Below are 17828 nucleotides of genomic sequence, written 5' to 3' on the forward strand. Positions count from 1 at the left end.
GCAAATCTTTTATTGGCCCCGTACCATCAAGAAAGAGAAAATATAAACCCTTGTCTGCTGTTCCAGACCAATGTTAAGAACTTCAGCAAGGATGAAGTGGTTCAGAAGGACCTTTCTTGAAACCTGCCTTTACTGGAATAAATGCAATTGTAAATAGAAGACAATTAATTTCCTCTGCCACTATTCACACATTTTTTCCTTGCCAATTTAACTTTACCATGAATCTTTTTTCAATGACGTATGATAAATACATATTCAACCTTTATGCAATACCCTTAGTTATTTTGGTGAGTTAGTAGTTTATAGTAAAGTATAATTCCCAAACTTTTCAACTTTCTTCAATGCCACCTTTATGCTTTGAGATTACTGGACTCAAAGGGAGTTTAAGGAGTAGGAGTGATTGTGGGTGCTGAGAGAGTATAATTTATTGTCAGGATTTTCTGATAGTTCCATGGGGTAGACAACTGCCATAGCACTGTGGATTCTGGCCAAGTTACTGATTACATTATTTAGTTACATCCACAACTCTGTGTGCATGCAGCTCCATGAAATGCTCATTGCTACAGGATAGAAAGATGAAATTATTAGAAAGGGCAGCGATCAGCTGCAGTTCAGTGACTGTTAAGCACAGGAGTTTTTGTAAGAGGGAACTCGGTTCTTTGAAGATCAACAAAGACTCTGGTAAAATGTTGGTCATTTGAAGATACATGGTCACCCCTCCAGCCAAGCAAGGTGACATTCTGTATTTCATACTACACAGGTTTCAAGTCTGGACAGATGTGAATCCTGTCATAAAAGAAAACCGCTTCACATGTACAGGCAAATCAGGCTTTAAAAGTCTTTTGGTATTACACCTTATGGTAGTTCACTTGCGAGAAGTGGACATCCCAGATTTTGAACACAATATCAATATTGTCATCATTTATTTATTTTTTTATTTATTTTTCAATTTCTACTACAAAGAATAGATTAATTACATGAGATAAGAATATCTGGAAGTTAGATGTAAAATCCAGGGCAAAGCTTAAATGCACGAGCATGAAGAGAGAAAATGATGTCTAATTTGTTATTTTGTTGCTCCAAAGCATAGGAGATCTTGCAAGGAAACCAGTCAGCCTACAAGCCCTGAGACAAAATTCATCCTTCCAGGTGGCTGGTTCTTAAAGCACTCCTATTAAGGTAACATTCTACCTTTTTTAGTTGTTTTTGGTTTTGTATTTTTTGTTTGCTTGATTGTTTGAGGGGTTTTGTTTGTTTGTTTGTTGCTTTTTTGTTTGTTTGGTTTGGTTTTTTAATATATGTTTCTCCATCAATAATGCATTTCAAATAAATCTGGAACAAGGTTTTACACTGTGCTTGGATACTACAAAACTGGTAAGAAAAGGCATGTCCTGGGAAAGAAACCCATTAAACCAAGTACCTGCATTTCCATACAGTTTAAAATGATGATTTTCAGTAGATCTAGAAAAAAAAAAAAGCAATGTTGCATATTCTTCGGTTTTCACATTACAAATACTAAAACTGATTGAAGAGAAATAAATTTTTAAGAGTTTTCCTTCACAGCTTTAAAAACCAGTGTATGTAGTAAGCCATCTGAATTTGGAGATTTACTCCACATTAGTGAACCCATTTTATGGCTGGTTTGCAAGTGCTGGGATGGAATCTAATTTGGTATGGATTTTAGTTATTCTAACTTTTCACTTTTCATTCTAACTTCATTATTTGATGATTGCAAAAATAGCCATTTCTCCTTCCATGTTGCAATTCCTACATTTCAGAGGGGAAACCAAAGGAGTAGGGGTATAGTATGTAACTACTTTTGAAAGGAATGAGCATAAAAAACTTAAAACTTGAAAGACAACCGTCAGCCTGGTAAGTCTGTGGTGAATGCATTCCACGTGTAGCTGTCCTGTTCCAGACTTGTCTCTTTAAAATTTTGCTCCTCTTACTTCCTAAAAAGGTGGTTTTTTTTGTTTCTTCTGATGCTAGTGTTCCAGATGTACTTTGTTCTTTTTACAAGCCACTGACACAGGAATTAAATCCTCAGGTGGTTGTATAGGTATACCCATGTATACCCGTGCATTCAAAGCCAACCATTGGCAAGACCAACACGGAGACTTGGAGTGTGACTGGAACAGCATGTTTGTTTGGCTTGGTAAAGCATTTCTGTGGAAAATCTCGGGATCAACTCCACTCACATCAAAAACTTGTCTCTGAGCACATGAACGAGCTTCCCTCCAGATGACACCAACCTCATTTTGGAGCCTGACAAAACACTTCACCTGCTGCTGACTTTCCACCTGCAGGTCTGTACTACAACCAGTCTGCAGAACAATGCCCTGGAAGATCTGCTGTGTGGAGGTGCAGTGCCTTCAGAGCTGTTTTCTCCTTACACCCTCCTCCATTACTTGCTGGGGGACAGGCAGATGTCTTGTCTGCAGCTATAGGAGCCATAGTTTATGTGCTGAAACTTGGGGACTCTGCCAAGTCTCAGACATCCAAGACCTCAGAGCACTGCCAATAAGGTTGGAGCTTACCTGTAATTAAAGTTACTTCTGCAAACAGCTCCCGAGGAGCTGACTACAGAATGCAGTCACTCCCACACACTCAGATCTTCTCACCAAAAAACTGATTACCTCATTACCTGGTCACACCATGACAGGACCCCAACAGTCCCATGAGTCTGGGACTGAAGATTGAAATGAGAGGCTATACAAAAGGATCTCAGAAACACTGGGGAACTCTGTTATTGTCTCAGAAGATGGAGACTAAAAGTGAAATATGCTTTTATTTGCTCCTTAAAGTTGGGAAAGGGACAACGGGTAACTGCCAATTGGTGACAAATTCACACCAACCAGCTGGTGTTGCTCACTAGCACTGTTAAAAGAAGCACTCAAATGCACCATGTCTGGTTAAATCCTGCTACTATGGCAGCTTTCAGAAGGGTGAGTTGTACCTATGTAGCTACAGAAAAAGGGAGAATTTTAGGACAGAGAAAGATCTGGGAAACTAGACATCATCACCCAGAACACAACAGAGAAGAACTCTCATGTTCAACATATGACAAGGCCGCGAAGCCAAGTTTGTGGTCGTTTTAAAAACTGACATTTAAAAAAGCTTGAGATAATCTTTTGTCTTAAAAAGGCTTAAACAATTCTGCTTAACTGCTGAAATTCTGTTCATCTTAAATTGGTTTAATTACAGTGGCTTTTTAGAAGTACATAGTACTGAATTAAGCCACAGTATTCAACCAGAAATTAAAAATATAAAAAGATGGGTTATGCTATAAAATCTATAAGCTATGTAGCTATATGCTATATGATGTATAGCCTCACCTGAACAAGTTAAAGGAAAATTAACCTGAGGGTGCTAGAAATTACTTGCCATTTAAAGAGAAAATTAACTGTGTATAGACATTTTTGTCTAGAAAAGTACTTTCTGTTGAACTTCATTTTACATCAAACAGATTTTTATTTCTTTTACATAAAACATAATAAAGAACTGGTTTATGCTTTGGTATAAATTCCATTACATTCCAGTTCCAAACAATATGTAAATTAAAAAAAATATAAAAAGGAAATAAAAATGCTGAGCTTAAAAACTACCTCTCTGTGTGTTATTAATCTACTGTTTATTACAGTGCATGGCTCCTGTGTTGTGTTCACAGCAGTTTGTTCTGTAGGCTCACCTATATGACAGAATCACACAGAATCACCAAATCACACAGAGTCACAGAACCATTCAGGCTGGAATAGGCCTTGAAGATCATCAAGTCCAACCACAACCTAACTCTACCAACCATTAACCTAATGCTACCAGTTCCAATGCCTGAACAGCATCCCTCAGCACCACATCTACACGTCTCTTCAACACCTGCAGGGATGGAGACTCAACCAGCTCCCTGGGCAGCCCATTCCACTCTTTAATTACTCTTTCAGTGAAGGTATTTCCTTTCTGGCTTGAATGACTGAAGAAACCTGCGTCCCCACACTTGCGTTCCTCTGGGCACAGGCTGTGGGAAGCCTGTTCCAGAGCCCCAGAAGAGCTTGCACCGACACGGTTGCGCAAAGTCCTACAGAAAGAGAATTTATTGAGGCGGCAGGTATAAGTTCAGAATCGTCCTTGGAAAGTTGTGCCCCTACTGCAGAGATTCCAGCTAGAGTTAGTGATTCCCAGGTACACACCCAACAGAGCTGGTGGTGCCATTCCTACCAAACAGGCATCTCTCTTTGGCGAGGGAGGAAGAAGGATTCAGGCCCATCAACCCATCTGGAGAGTTGGAATGTTCCAGTGCTCTGTCACTCTCACAGGAAAGAAGTTCTTCCTGATATTCACGTGGAACCTCCTATGCTCCATTGTGCATCCATTGACCCTTGTCCTATCCCTGGTCATCAGTTTGCACAAGCCCATGTGTGTGTTCCCACAGCTGCGTCCCTCTGGGCACAGGCTGCGGGAAGCTGCTGCCAACCAGGAGATGTCCCTGGCTGCCTCTGAGGTGTGAAAGCGGAGAAGGAAGAAGGACTCTGGGCATCTGCCATTGCTGGGGCCACCTTCACCCCAGGGATTCCATGGGGCGTTGCCTAGAACGAGGTGACATCACAACCGGCCCCCCTGTGACAACAGCCCCTGCCCTCACCTTAGCAGCCGTGTCCCCCCTGCTCAGCTCACTTGCTGTGGTGAGGAGGAGGAGGAAGGCTGCAGGCTGTCCATCCCTCTCACTCAGTCTCGTTTCCCAAAGCCAGAAAGGTTCCCGTCCTCCCCAGGACTGGATCCGTGTTTCTGCTCAGGGAAGCAGTTGCTGCGTTTCCTCTGCCTCGTCCAGCTGCTGCGCCGCTTCTTGGACTCGCTCGAGTCGGGCACTGCCAGCAGCACCAGGTCCCCTCTGTGGCCACGGACATGGGGCAGAGCAACAGGAAGATGAAAGCCTTCCGGAAGATCATCCCCAAGGTAGAGGCTCTGGCCGGTGCCCTGGGGGCTCCCCTGCCCGACCCCCTCCTGCGGGCTCTGCGCTGCCCGTGCCTGCCCTTCCGCCATGGGCTGCCTTAGGCCTGAGCTCCCGGCGGCACCTGGGGCTTCCCGCGGGAAAGGAATGGAGTTCTGGGCAGCAAGAGCTGAGGCCAAAGTGCTGCTCTGCTTGCTCGGGCTCCTCCCCGCGCTGCCCTCCTCAGCAGCTGCTGCTGGGTCCCATCCAGCCCCCGGGGCCCCGGGCTCTGCCAGCCGCAGGCTCAGCACCCCTGGGCCTCCGCCCCCCCACCCTCCATCCCTGCCTTCCCCACTCCTGAGCTCCAGCCAGGCCCTCCCCTGGGGCTCACTCTTGCCACCCTCCTCTCCCAGGGCAAGGCCGTGTCCCCGCGTCTCCAGCGGGACAGCAGGAGGATGGCGGCAGCGCCTGCCTCCTTGGAAGAGAGCTCTCCCAGCATCCCGGAGCCCTTGGCCTTGGTGAGCTGCTGCCAGCGCTGCCGGGAGGGAGCTGGGCCCTCAGCCCCTGCCGGCCCCTCTCTCTCTCGCCCGGCCACCCCAGCCCCTGCCCCGCGGCCATGGCTGGAGTTGGGGCCAGGCAGCTGGGGGCTGCCTTGGGGACAGGGGCTGGGGACATGGCGGGCGGCCCTGGGCTCTGTCCTCACTGCTGCACGGCAGCCTGTAACCCTGCTCCCCTTTGCCTCCCCTGCCCAGGGCTCTGGGGGCCAGGCAACACCCCCCGTGCCTGCCATGGCACACGTGGACACCCAGGGCCAGCCCGCCCGGGGCACCAACGTCCCAGCCGTGGAGACAGTGTCCCACGGCACCCAGGCCAGCGTCCCAGGGATGGAGACAGAGGTCCGTGGCACCCAGGCCACCATCCCTGGGATGCACACTGTGTCCTGTGGCACCCAGACCACCAACTCAGGGATGCACACAGTGTCCCGTGGCACCCAGGCCACCAGCCCAGGGGTGCGGACGGTGTCCCGTGGCACCCAGGCCACCATCACAAAGGTACAGACAGGGTCCCCTGGCGTGAAGACCACCACCCCATGCACACAGCCAGGGTCCTCCTCCCTGCAGGGCCTGCCCAGCCACCAGCAGTGCCAGAAGAAGCTGAGCTGGCAGCAGCCCCCAAGGGGGCTGTTGGATGCTGTGGGCCTTGGGTGGGCAGGGAGCAGACAAAGGGCCCCGGTGCTGGGACCAGATGGGTGGGGGGCCATGCCCTCACTGTGTCACTGCTGCTGTTCCCAGACCAGGCGTCCGAAGGACACCCACGGAAAGCTGGGGATGGCTGGAGCAGAGGAGAACATCCATGCCAGCGACCAGATCACCCAGCAACTGGGGTAAAGGATGGCAGAGGGTTTCCTACCCCGTGGGGCTTTCAGGGAGGCTGGGGTGGCTGGGGGAAGCCTGCTCTGGGGGCAAGAGACACCCCCTGAGAAGCCCCACAGAGCCTAAGGCTGCCCGTGCCTCCCTCTGCCTGCTCAGGTCCACGCTGCCAGGGATCAAGCCAGCAGAGCAGCAGGAGCAGAGCATGGCCATGATCGAGCGCCTCTTCAAGATGATGCAGCTGCTGAAGGAGCAGGTGAGGCCGGTGGGGAAGAGCGCTCCCAACACCCTGTGCCTCAGCAGGGTGGTCCTGGCTGTTGTCCAGGCCAAGTCCCCTGGCTGGATGGGGCCAAGGAGCCTCCAGAGCACCCAGGCAAGTTGGCCACGTGCGTCCTATCTTAGAGCCAATTCCTTTTCCCCTTCCTGCAGGTGGACAAGCTGCAGCTGAGAGCAGACAGGGCAGGCCAGGAGCAGGACAAGGTGCAGGCGATGGTGGAAGGCATGGGGCAGGAGAAGAACAAGCTGCAGGAGACAGTGGACGGTGTGAGGCAGGAGCAGAAGAAGCTGCGGGTGGCGGTGGAAGGGTTGAGGCAGGAGAAGGAGAAGCTGCATGTGGCGATGGAAGGGATGAGGCAGGAGAACAAGAAGCTGCATGTGGCGATGGAAGGGATGAGGCAGGAGAAGGAGAAGCTGCATGTGGCGATGGAGGAGATGAGGCAGGAGAAGGAGAAGCTGCATGTGGCGATGGAGGAGATGAGGCAGGAGAAGGAGAAGCTGCATGTGGCAATGGAGAAGATCCGGAAGATCATCCCCAAGGTAGAGGCTCTGGCCGGTGCCCTGGGGGCTCCCCTGCCCGACCCCCTCCTGCGGGCTCTGCGCTGCCCGTGCCTGCCCTTCCACCATGGGCTGCCTTAGGCCTGAGCTCCCGGCGGCACCTGGGGCTTCCCGCGGGAAAGGGATGGAGTTCTGGGCAGCAAGAGCTGAGGCCAAAGTGCTGCTCTGCTTGCTCGGGCTCCTCCCCGCGCTGCCCTCCTCAGCAGCTGCTGCTGGGTCCCATCCAGCCCCCGGGGCCCCGGGCTCTGCCAGCCGCAGGCTCAGCACCCCTGGGCCTCCGCCCCCCCACCCTCCATCCCTGCCTTCCCCACTCCTGAGCTCCAGCCAGGCCCTCCCCTGGGGCTCACTCTTGCCACCCTCCTCTCCCAGGGCAAGGCCGTGTCCCCGCGTCTCCAGCGGGACAGCAGGAGGATGGCGGCAGCGCCTGCCTCCTTGGAAGAGAGCTCTCCCAGCATCCCGGAGCCCTTGGCCTTGGTGAGCTGCTGCCAGCGCTGCCGGGAGGGAGCTGGGCCCTCAGCCCCTGCCGGCCCCTCTCTCTCTCGCCCGGCCACCCCAGCCCCTGCCCCGCGGCCATGGCTGGAGTTGGGGCCAGGCAGCTGGGGGCTGCCTTGGGGACAGGGGCTGGGGACATGGCGGGCGGCCCTGGGCTCTGTCCTCACTGCTGCACGGCAGCCTGTAACCCTGCTCCCCTTTGCCTCCCCTGCCCAGGGCTCTGGGGGCCAGGCAACACCCCCTGTGCCTGCCATGGCACACGTGGACACCCAGGGCCAGCCCGCCCGGGGCACCAACGTCCCAGCCGTGGAGACAGTGTCTCACGGCACCCAGGCCAGCGTCCCAGGGATGGAGACAGAGGTCTGTGGCACCCAGACCACCAACTCAGGGATGCAGACAGTGTCCCGTGGCACCCAGGCCACCATCACAAAGGTACAGACAGGGTCCCCTGGCGTGAAGACCACCACCCCATGCACACAGCCAGGGTCCTCCTCCCTGCAGGGCCTGCCCAGCCACCAGCAGTGCCAGAAGAAGCTGAGCTGGCAGCAGCCCCCAAGGGGGCTGTTGGATGCTGTGGGCCTTGGGTGGGCAGGGGGCAGACAAAGGGCCCCGGTGCTGGGACCAGATGGGTGGGGGGCCATGCCCTCACTGTGTCACTGCTGCTGTTCCCAGACCAGGCGTCCGAAGGACACCCACGGAAAGCTGGGGGTGGCTGGAGCAGAGGAGAACATCAATGCCAGTGACCAGATCACCCAGCAACTGGGGTAAAGGATGGCAGAGGGTTTCCTACCCCGTGGGGCTTTCAGGGAGGCTGGGGTGGCTGGGGGAAGCCTGCTCTGGGGGCAAGAGACACCCCCTGAGAAGCCCCACAGAGCCTAAGGCTGCCCGTGCCTCCCTCTGCCTGCTCAGGTCCACGCTGCCAGGGATCAAGCCAGCAGAGCAGCAGGAGCAGAGCATGGCCATGATCGAGCGCCTCTTCAAGATGATGCAGCTGCTGAAGGAGCAGGTGAGGCCGGTGGGGAAGAGCGCTCCCAACACCCTGTGCCTCAGCAGGGTGGTCCTGGCTGTTGTCCAGGCCAAGTCCCCTGGCTGGATGGGGCCATGGAGCCTCCAGAGCACCCAGGCAAGTTGGCCACATGCGTCCTATCTTAGAGCCAATTCCTTTTCCCCTTCCTGCAGGTGGACAAGCTGCAGCTGAGAGCAGACAGGGCAGGCCAGGAGCAGGACAAGGTGCAGGCGATGGTGGAAGGCATGGGGCAGGAGAAGAACAAGCTGCAGGTGACGATGGATGGTGTGAGGCAGGAGCAGAAGAAGCTGCGGGTGGCGGTGGAAGGGATGAGGCAGGAGAAGAAGAAGCTGCGGGTGGTGATGGAAGAGATGAGGCAGGAGCAGGAGAAGCTGCATGTGGCGATGGAAGGGATGAGGCAGGAGAAGGAGAAGCTGCATGTGGCAATGGAAGGGATGAGGCAGGAGAAGGAGAAGATGCATGTGGCGATGGAAGGGATGAGGCAGGAGAAGGAGAAGCTGCATGTGGCAATGGAAGGCATGAGGCAGGAGAAGGAGAAGCTGCAGGCAACGGTGGGAGATGTGGAGAAGGAGCAGGCCAAGACACGGGCAACAGTGGAAGGTTTGCAGAAGCAGCAGCACAACCTGCAGGAGATGGTGGAAGGCATGGGGAAGAAGCAGAGCTACCTGCAGGAAACAGTGGAAGACTTGAGGCAGGAGCACGACAGGCAGGGTGCGTCTGTGGAAACCATGGAGAAGGAGCTGCACAAGCTGCTGCTGCTGATGCTGCAATACATGGAGGAGGAGCAGAAGCAGGAGGTGGGAGAGAAGGAAGAGGAGCAGGAGCAGCAGGAGCAGGAGAAGCAGGAGGAGGAGGTGGGGGAGAAGGAAGAGGAAGAGGAGCAGGAGCAGCAGGAGCAGAAGGAGCAGCAGAAGGAGGAGGTGCTGAGTGTGAGGGCAGAAGGCTCGGAGGAGGAGCAGCCAGCAGAGGAGCAGGGACCCTGCCCTTCCCCCAACACAGACCCCAGCCCGCAGCCGCAGGATGCCCCCCAGAGGCTCAGCAGCCTGGAGGAGCTGGCGGAAGCCTCGAAGCTGCAACAGGCAGTGGGCAAGGGGGGGAGGAAGAAGCAGGAAAGGAAGAGAAAGGTATGAAAGTGCCAGCGTGGGGGGCTCAGGGGGCGGCTGCCAGGACCCCCTGGCTGCTGGCGCTTGCTGCCCCCAGGTTGGCCTGGACAAGTCAGCGCCAGCCAAGCGGGTCCTGGGCAGAGTGACAAACAGCCCTTGCCCCTTGGGTGCCCGGTGGCAGAACTGGCCTGGGGGAGGGAGGCTTTCCAGCCCAGCTGCCGTCCCTGGCCAGGCCCCTCTGCAGCCCCCCGGCTCCCTTTGGCGGGTGGCACCGACCCCCTGGGGGCGGTGGGGCAAGCGGGGCCACAGAGCCGCGTCTGCCTCTGCCCCGACACCCGCTGGCCCGGCCCTCCTGCCTCCATCCCTTCCCCAACGCTCTCCTGCCTTTCCCCGTTGCTAGAGAGGCAACAGAGGCGGCCTGGCTGGCCCAGACGGCCAGAGACACCTGGAGGCTTTGATAGAACGGCAGAAGCTGCTGGAGCGCTGGATGCTGGGGCACGATCAGATGGAGGAGGTGGACTCCAAGGTGAGTGCTTGGTTGTCCCCACCACCCAAAACTGGCCCCTGTCCCTGCCCAGGTCTCCCCGCCCGGCTGCTCCCCCTGCCATCCCAGGGCAGCTGGGTGAGGGTGTTTGTCACTGCCCAGCTGGACTACCTGGAGTGGGAGCCTTCCTGTCAGCAGCTGGAGGAGCTCGGGAAGAGCACGGATTCAGAGGCTGAGGATGCTGCTGGGACTACGGAGTGAGTAGGATGGGGGCAGAGGGAGCTGCTTTGGCCACAGGTGCCCGGGGCCATGGGGACAGAGAGGATCCAGCTGGGCTGGCTGGCTGGGGGTCTCCTGCAGCAGTCCGAGGGGAGCCAGGAGGGATGGAGCCCAGCAGGGAGCACCTCCCGGGCCTGGCCCTGGCGCAGGGTGGTGCCTGGGGTGCTGCGGTGCTGGGCACTGAGCACCCCCGTGCCCCGTCCCGCAGGGAGCAGGCGGACCAGTCCGGGAAGCTGAGGGTGCCGCAGGACTGCGGGGGCCTGGACACCATCGCCCGCCCATCGCGGAGACTCGGAGGCCTCAAGTCCCTTCCTCCCATCCGTCGGGGACCACTCCAGCCCCGCAGTGAGGTAGGGATGAGGGAGGGAGAGGAGATGAGCGGGGCTGAAGGGAGACGCTGCGCCTCTGCAGGGCGCCCTGCCTCAGTTTCCCCAGGGAGAGCTGGGGATGGGAGAGTGACTTGGAAAGGTGGGATTGGGCCCCGGCCTTCAGCCAGCCTGCGTTCTCCTTCCCAGCAGGACGAGCTGGAGCTGGTGGGCCAGGATGGCCACCTGGACAAGGGCCGATGGGACAGGCGGCTGCCTCCGCTCGCGGCCAAGCCCTCCCGACTGTGGCCGCTGAGGACGTGACCAGGCAGCTGGGACCAGCAGCAGTGAAGGGCTGGGCCCCATCCTCCCTGCCCTGCCAGGGACATCCTCCTGGCCAAGAGAAAAGGCAGGGACCAGCAATAAACAACTGTCCCCCTTGTCTTCTTGCTGGCGGATTACATTTCTTTGCTTGGGTTGCTTGTGCTTTCTTTCAAGTGAGATTCATATGAGAACAAAAACTAACAGCCCAAAACCAACCAGCTCCCCCCTCCCCAGGGAGAGGCCATGAAGGCGGTGACTGGGATGGCGGAGCACCACCTTGCTCCATCACAGCCCCCAGCTCTGCTTCCCCCTGGCCCTGCAGGGGCGCAGGGAGAGGGAGGGCAGGGGCAGAGGGAGGGTCCAGGGCCGCCTGCACAAGAAGCCAGGCTGAACTTGGGCAGCCAGAGGAGAGGCAGCTTTGCTGCGGGTGCTCAGGGCCACAGCCCGAGTCATCCTCAGCCTTCGCTTCAAACCTCACTCTGACTAGAAGCCAAAAGCAGCTGGCTAAGCTGAAACCAGGAGGTGCTCACATCTCCAAATCCCTAGATGCTTCAGGAAAACTGCACTGGCAGTTTTCATCCGCCGCTTTGGCAGGGTTTCAGGGATACAAGGGAAGAATGCACCATTACATCCCTTCGAGATTCACAGAGCACACTGTGGCAACCTCTCAAGTGCCCTAAAAATGATACATCTGCTGGTTCATCACCCTCTAAAGTTCCAGCCTTCGAGCAGGCAAGGCACCCGCTCACCCCTCCGGGTGCAAGTGTTGGAATACTTGCCAGGTTTCTTGGGAAGAAGTTGTTTCTCTGCCTTTCTTTTCCCTGTTCCCACAGCTCTTTGCTTCAGAGCAATTTGCCAGAGACCTGCGTGTGGCTGCTCTCAGCAGCAGCCTTCCCCTGTTCCCTCCTCCAAGGCAGAGGGTCAAAGTGCTCATGCTTTTGAGACCTCGAGGAATTAAAACTGGAGGCGCTTCCTCGTCAGGTCTGGGCTCCTGCGGGAGAGGAAGCCATTGGGCCTATTTTGACTGCCATTGGTCCTAGATTCTTCGTCCTTCATGTCAGGTTACATCACTTCACTAGAAAGAGTATTAGGACAAGAGTTTTCCCTCGGAGCGATATTCCAAAACTAAGCCGGGAGGAGCAACCCAGTACAGCCAGGTGGTCTCACTGCCCAGGTCTGGTCCCAAGCGGCCCTGAAGCAGCAGGGGGGAGTGGTCTGCTGGGTTCTGTGGTTGTTGCTGGTTGCTGTGATGCTCTGAGATGTCACCAGGTGATTGGTGTAGTGTGTTGCTGGGCCCATGTTCTTGTATAAGCTTAGGTCTGCTATTTCTCCCATTTACACCCTGTTTTTTCTGTAACGACTGTTTAATTGAGCTTTAGCTAACAAAGCTCACATCTCTAGCAGGTACACAGCAAAATACCAAAGGTCAGACTGTGGGCCAAGATGCCTCTCTGTGTGATTAAAGTTAATTATTGTGGAAAAATGCATTTGTAAAAGCACTGTGGGAATACAGTCTTTGCACAGCACTGGCTCCTTAGATCTCTCCTTACCTTGGATGGTAGTTTCTCCATTTGTTCCTGCAAGGGGTGCTGTGCCCTTATCCAGCTGTGGAGACCAGAAAAATGGGAAGGGTTACAGAGGGGTGGAGATCAGCCGCATCTTTATCTTCTTATCCATGTCTAGTCTGTCTTTGCCAGCTGACTGTGAGTGAAGTGTGGGGCTGAACACACTAGGAGTGCAAATGAGGGAACAGTTGGAGGAGAGGGGAAGAAAAGGACTGAACTGGATAAGAGGAAGGGCTAATGTGTAGATGGCTTCAGGGAATGCCTTGAGAGCTCAGTCAGATGCAGAAGGGACTGGATTTAGTTTCCTGCATGGAGCAATTTAATTGCAGTGCATGATGAGTAGATGGGAGTTTGTGGGTGAAAAGTTCCTACATGAAATGTAAATGTGCCCCTCCTTAGTTATACAAAAGTGGACCAGAGAATGGTGGCAGAGACCCACTAGTGACTGTTAAAACCAAGCGCAAAACAGGAAAAGAGAAGTGCTTGGCAGGAGATCATGCAGCCCCTTAAATAATTTTCACTGGAAGCAGGGTTTGGAATATGCTGGAATATTCACGTTTTGTGAGGAAGGCACAGAAGGGTGCTATCAGAAAAGACCTCACAGTGATGTCCATCAGGCTCAAAACCAGCCACTGTTCACACACTGACTGCAGCAATTCTAGCGAGTATTTATGGCCGAGAGACTTTGTTGTTGGACTCACTGACATGACTTCTACAATGCAGTTAGATTAATTGGACAGGGTCTAGAGGACCTCACTAGAGCAGGGTCTGGTGACACATTGTGTCACTTTAAAGCCATTATATTCAAGACGTTCTCTGAGTTGATACTACACTGCGTTCATTTCTTGGATGTGATGCAGATTTAAAGACCTCCAGGGCATGCCTACTGCTCTGCAGGGCTTTGTTTGCTGATACCGTTCAGAACAGTAATGAGGACCGATTACACACTGGTGTCCTGCTTCACTGGCAAAAAGTGCTGCATGACACCTTGTTTCAGAAAATGATGCCCAGGGTGGAGAGTAGCTGAGCCTTTTGTCTCCAGCACATGGAGAGATGAACCCTGTCAAATTGCTCCCTCTATGTATCTTTCTATTACTTAACTAAATAGACCATTTAACCTCAGTAATTTTTAATAGGACAACATCCTCAAAAGTATTTCTGCTTACATATTAAAAAATGGCTGAGGATTTTATGCCTCAGCTTCTGATCATTTACGAAATAAAAAGTCTCTAATTAAGAATCTCAAAATGCTTGATTTTTTAATTTATTTTTTTTGAGGTGGCACTTTGCACATGTCATCGAGCGCTTATTATGCAGAGTCATGATCTGCAAAGGTGAAGTTTGACCTCTGTTCTTGTGGCACATGAAGAGAAGAAGCTGGAGAACATCCACCCATGGGACATCCGGGAGTGTTATCTGGGACAGCTGGGCAGGGGTTGTCACAGGTCCATGTCTGCTCTGCTTGCAGTCCAGACAAGCAGTGGTGACTTTCTGAGAGCTGGTGGGCACTTCAGAGCCACGGAGTTTATAGTCCCCTCTCCAGGGTACAAGAAGCAAAGAAATACTAACTTCAGTTAGTGTGATTTTCCCTTCCCCTCCCAGCCATCCAGCTTTGGGAAGAACGGGAGTTCTCCAGGACAGGCTGCCTTTCCTGCCTGCCCAGACACAACTGACCTGCCTCCCACCAGGCTGCAGGAATCTTTTCAAGCTATTGATTTGGACAGATTTCAGCACAAACCCCCCACACCTGTAAATGTAGAAAAGTTAGAAAACAAGTTATTGTTTCAGTTCATGGTTATACACACAGTGGATCTTTATGTCTGATTGGAGCTTTGGGAACTACAAGGGCATAACAGGACAAAAATGAAGAACAGTCACAACCAAATTGCAATTGACCTAAATAGTAGCAGAAGGATATGTCTCTCCCCTCAGAATCAATACTGCCTGGGATTTAATACTATGTTGCAGGCATTAAATTTCCACTGATTTATGTGGCAATCAGATACAACCAAAAAAAGAATGTCCTTTAAGACTGGATTGTGGGTGTCTGAAAATGCAGTTACAGGGAATTATGACAAAAACTTTATTACAGATAATTAATTTATTTCTGTTTTCTGAATTTAGGTGTAGGTGGATTAAACTTTGCAGACAGCATCAGACAGGCAACTAATGTCAACAGAATGGGTTTATTTGATACGGAAACCCACTGCCATGAGCTAATGAGCACATTGCTCATACACACCTGCCATCCATTGTAGGTGGATCTCTTGCATGCTCTGGAGCAGCAGCACCCAGCTCTGCTGCCCAGGATGCTACTCAACTGTTGGGAGCAGCTGCAGCTCTTCCTTGGTGTTACCCTGCTCCACAGATCTCACTGGTTTCCTCTTGGTTTGCACTGATCTTTTTAACTTCTAGCTCATGATTTCACCACCCCTGTCTTGCCACAGGATTTGTTTTTTCAGGCAACTAACAAATCTGATTGTGTCTGATCTCCTTCCAAGTTTGGTTGTGCTCGTTCCTTTGTCCTGGTCAGGAATAGTTCCATTCCCTAAAGGCTTCTGCACTTTGAACCTCTGTATTTCTCTTTGACTCTGCTTAGACCTTTAGCCATCTGTTATAGCTTCTACAGGTTTTCATATATAAGTGTAAGTGATGTGGTCTTGCAATCCATAAATCTCCAGTTTACATTATATCTGAATTTGATAATTTATTGTCTCTCAGGCAGTCCCTTAATAAATATTAACATAAAGCCAAATGCTTCCTTAACACCTTCCCTTCTTTCCCTCTCCAACAACCCTCATCACCAATATTAGAACAGTCAGGCTGGTAACAGGAGGGTTAATCTGCACCAGAATTTTATATCCCTGAGTGTGACTTTTATGACTGCTTCATTCCTTGAACCAAGCACAGATACCATGAGTGCCAGCACCAGGCTTGGTGCCCAAGCATCCCCATTCAGGAGTTACCCTGTGCCAGTGCAGCAGCCCTCAGCAAGGATTTCCATGGGGGTCCTTGGAATTCCAGTGATGGGTGAGTGGCCACCTGGGCTGGGCAGGGAAAGCAGTGCACATGGGAAAGCTACAGGGTCTGTGCCCAGAGCCAGTCCTGTGATTTCACTCATGAGGTGTGTGCTGAGGAGTGTGTAACTCTGGGCTTCATCCTCCTCTCTTTGGTGAAGTTGAATAAGATAGGTATTTTGTGTTGGAAAACCTCAACAGAAAATATACTGCACGTGTCTCATGCACTTGTGCAGCGGGTTCAAAAGGCTCTAATGGATTTTTCACCAGCTGTCCCCAGGCTGGCAGAGGTAGAAGCGTGGCCTCTCAGGGTAATGGTGCCAAGGGGAACACAGGAAACATTTACAAGGTTCCTTGCAAGGTAATGGCATTTTTTTTTTCTTTTTTTTTTTCTATGTATATCACAGAATAATTACTTTTTTTTTTTTTTTAATAGATCTAATAGAAATGAGCAAAGAGATGAGAATGACCTTTAAACTACACAAAGATTTAATTCTCTTTCTTTTAGATGAAATTTCCATTTATATTCACCAAGTAATAGAAATCCACTGTGCTTGTCCATGGTTTGCCATGGATCAGTCCCCCTATGAATTTGAATGCAGTTCACTGCTGCCAGTCAGTGACAGCAATGATGTGGTGGAGCAAAAAGTTAAGTTGCTGGGAGAACATTAAAAGGAAAATTCCAGCCATCATACACATTCCACATTCAGAAAGTTGTATTTAAAAAATTATACCTGTGGATAGAATTTAACCCAAATCCAAAAGCAGCTGTAGATCTTTACCACCAGACTCCAGAAAAGCAGAGGACAGGTCATCATTTTGTCTGATGGACTTTTAACTTCAACAAGAACAGTTTACAGCAGCAGAGATGCCCCAGGTTTGTTATAAAGAAAGGAAGGAAGACTAGCCTCAGAATAAGCTGTTGCCCATGAGAGCAGTCTGTAAGCCTGATGTTACACTTGGACATTAAACTCTGGTGGACTGAGACTTGTAGAAAAATAAAGACACAATACTTCTGATGTTCTCAGTGCTGTGTCAATGTTCTGTCGCTTCAAAACAAAATTAGCACCCATAAACAGATGAAAAAAGTACATAATAATAAAAAAATTTATTTCAGTCCCTTCAAACTCCTGCCATGCAGATCTTGGAGGTGTAAAAACTAAAGAGTCATTGAGAGAAAGAAAGGGGAAGGGAGAGGAGACGAGGGGAGGGGAGGGGAGGGGAGGGGAGGAAGGGGGAGGGGAAGGAAGGAAGGAAGGAAGGAAGGAAGGAAGGAAGGAAGGAAGGAAGGAAGGAAGGAAGGAAGGAAGGAAGGAAGGAAGGAAGGAAGGAAGGAAGGAAGGAAGGAAGGAAGGAAGGAAGGAAGGAAGGAAGGAAGGAAGGAAGGAAGGAAGGAAGGAAGGAAGGAAGGAAGGAAGGAAGGAAGATAACATGAACAGGAAACTGGAGGTGGGACCCTTTGAAAGGACATTAGGGATGTACAGCACTCCTGAGAGTGTGTGTCTCTTTCTCCTGAACCCTCCTCAGCTGCTTGTTCTCCTGCCCCTGCTGCTCCACCATTACCTGAGACACGTGATGGCCAAACTACACGACGGCAAAAAAACAGAAAGGCAGGAACCTCTCAAAAATATGAATGGAAACCAATTCACTGGTAGTGATTGTTATGGTTTAAATGGTCCTAATTGCGGGCAAAATTACTGAAAGATCCATGAGGAATAATCAAATCAGGGAAAACAGGACTTTTTGCTTTATCCCCAGCAAAAAGGAGGCAGCACCATTGTTGTGTGTCTGGGAAGGCAGGGATCTCACTGCCTGGTCTGACCTGGACCCCTGGGCATCTTGTCCACCAGTGCCCTAGGATGTAGCTACTGATGAGGAAGAGCAGTGACTCCTAACAGCCAAGAGGGACTTTGCAGGAGGGGATTGTCTCTGACATCATGGTGCTGTGACTTCAGCAGCAGGACAAGGTGGCACTGGAGCACATCACAACAGGTTCTGCACCCAGCCAGAGCTGACAGGCACCTCGCCGTGCACACAGACTTATTCTGAGCAGTTCTTGCACTGTTTTACCCCCTGTGAGCTCACTGCATGTGCTCAAGCTTCAAGA

This window comes from Apus apus, chromosome Z (genome assembly GCF_020740795.1).
Source record: "Apus apus isolate bApuApu2 chromosome Z, bApuApu2.pri.cur, whole genome shotgun sequence".
NCBI classification, from domain to species: Eukaryota; Metazoa; Chordata; class Aves; order Apodiformes; family Apodidae; genus Apus; species Apus apus.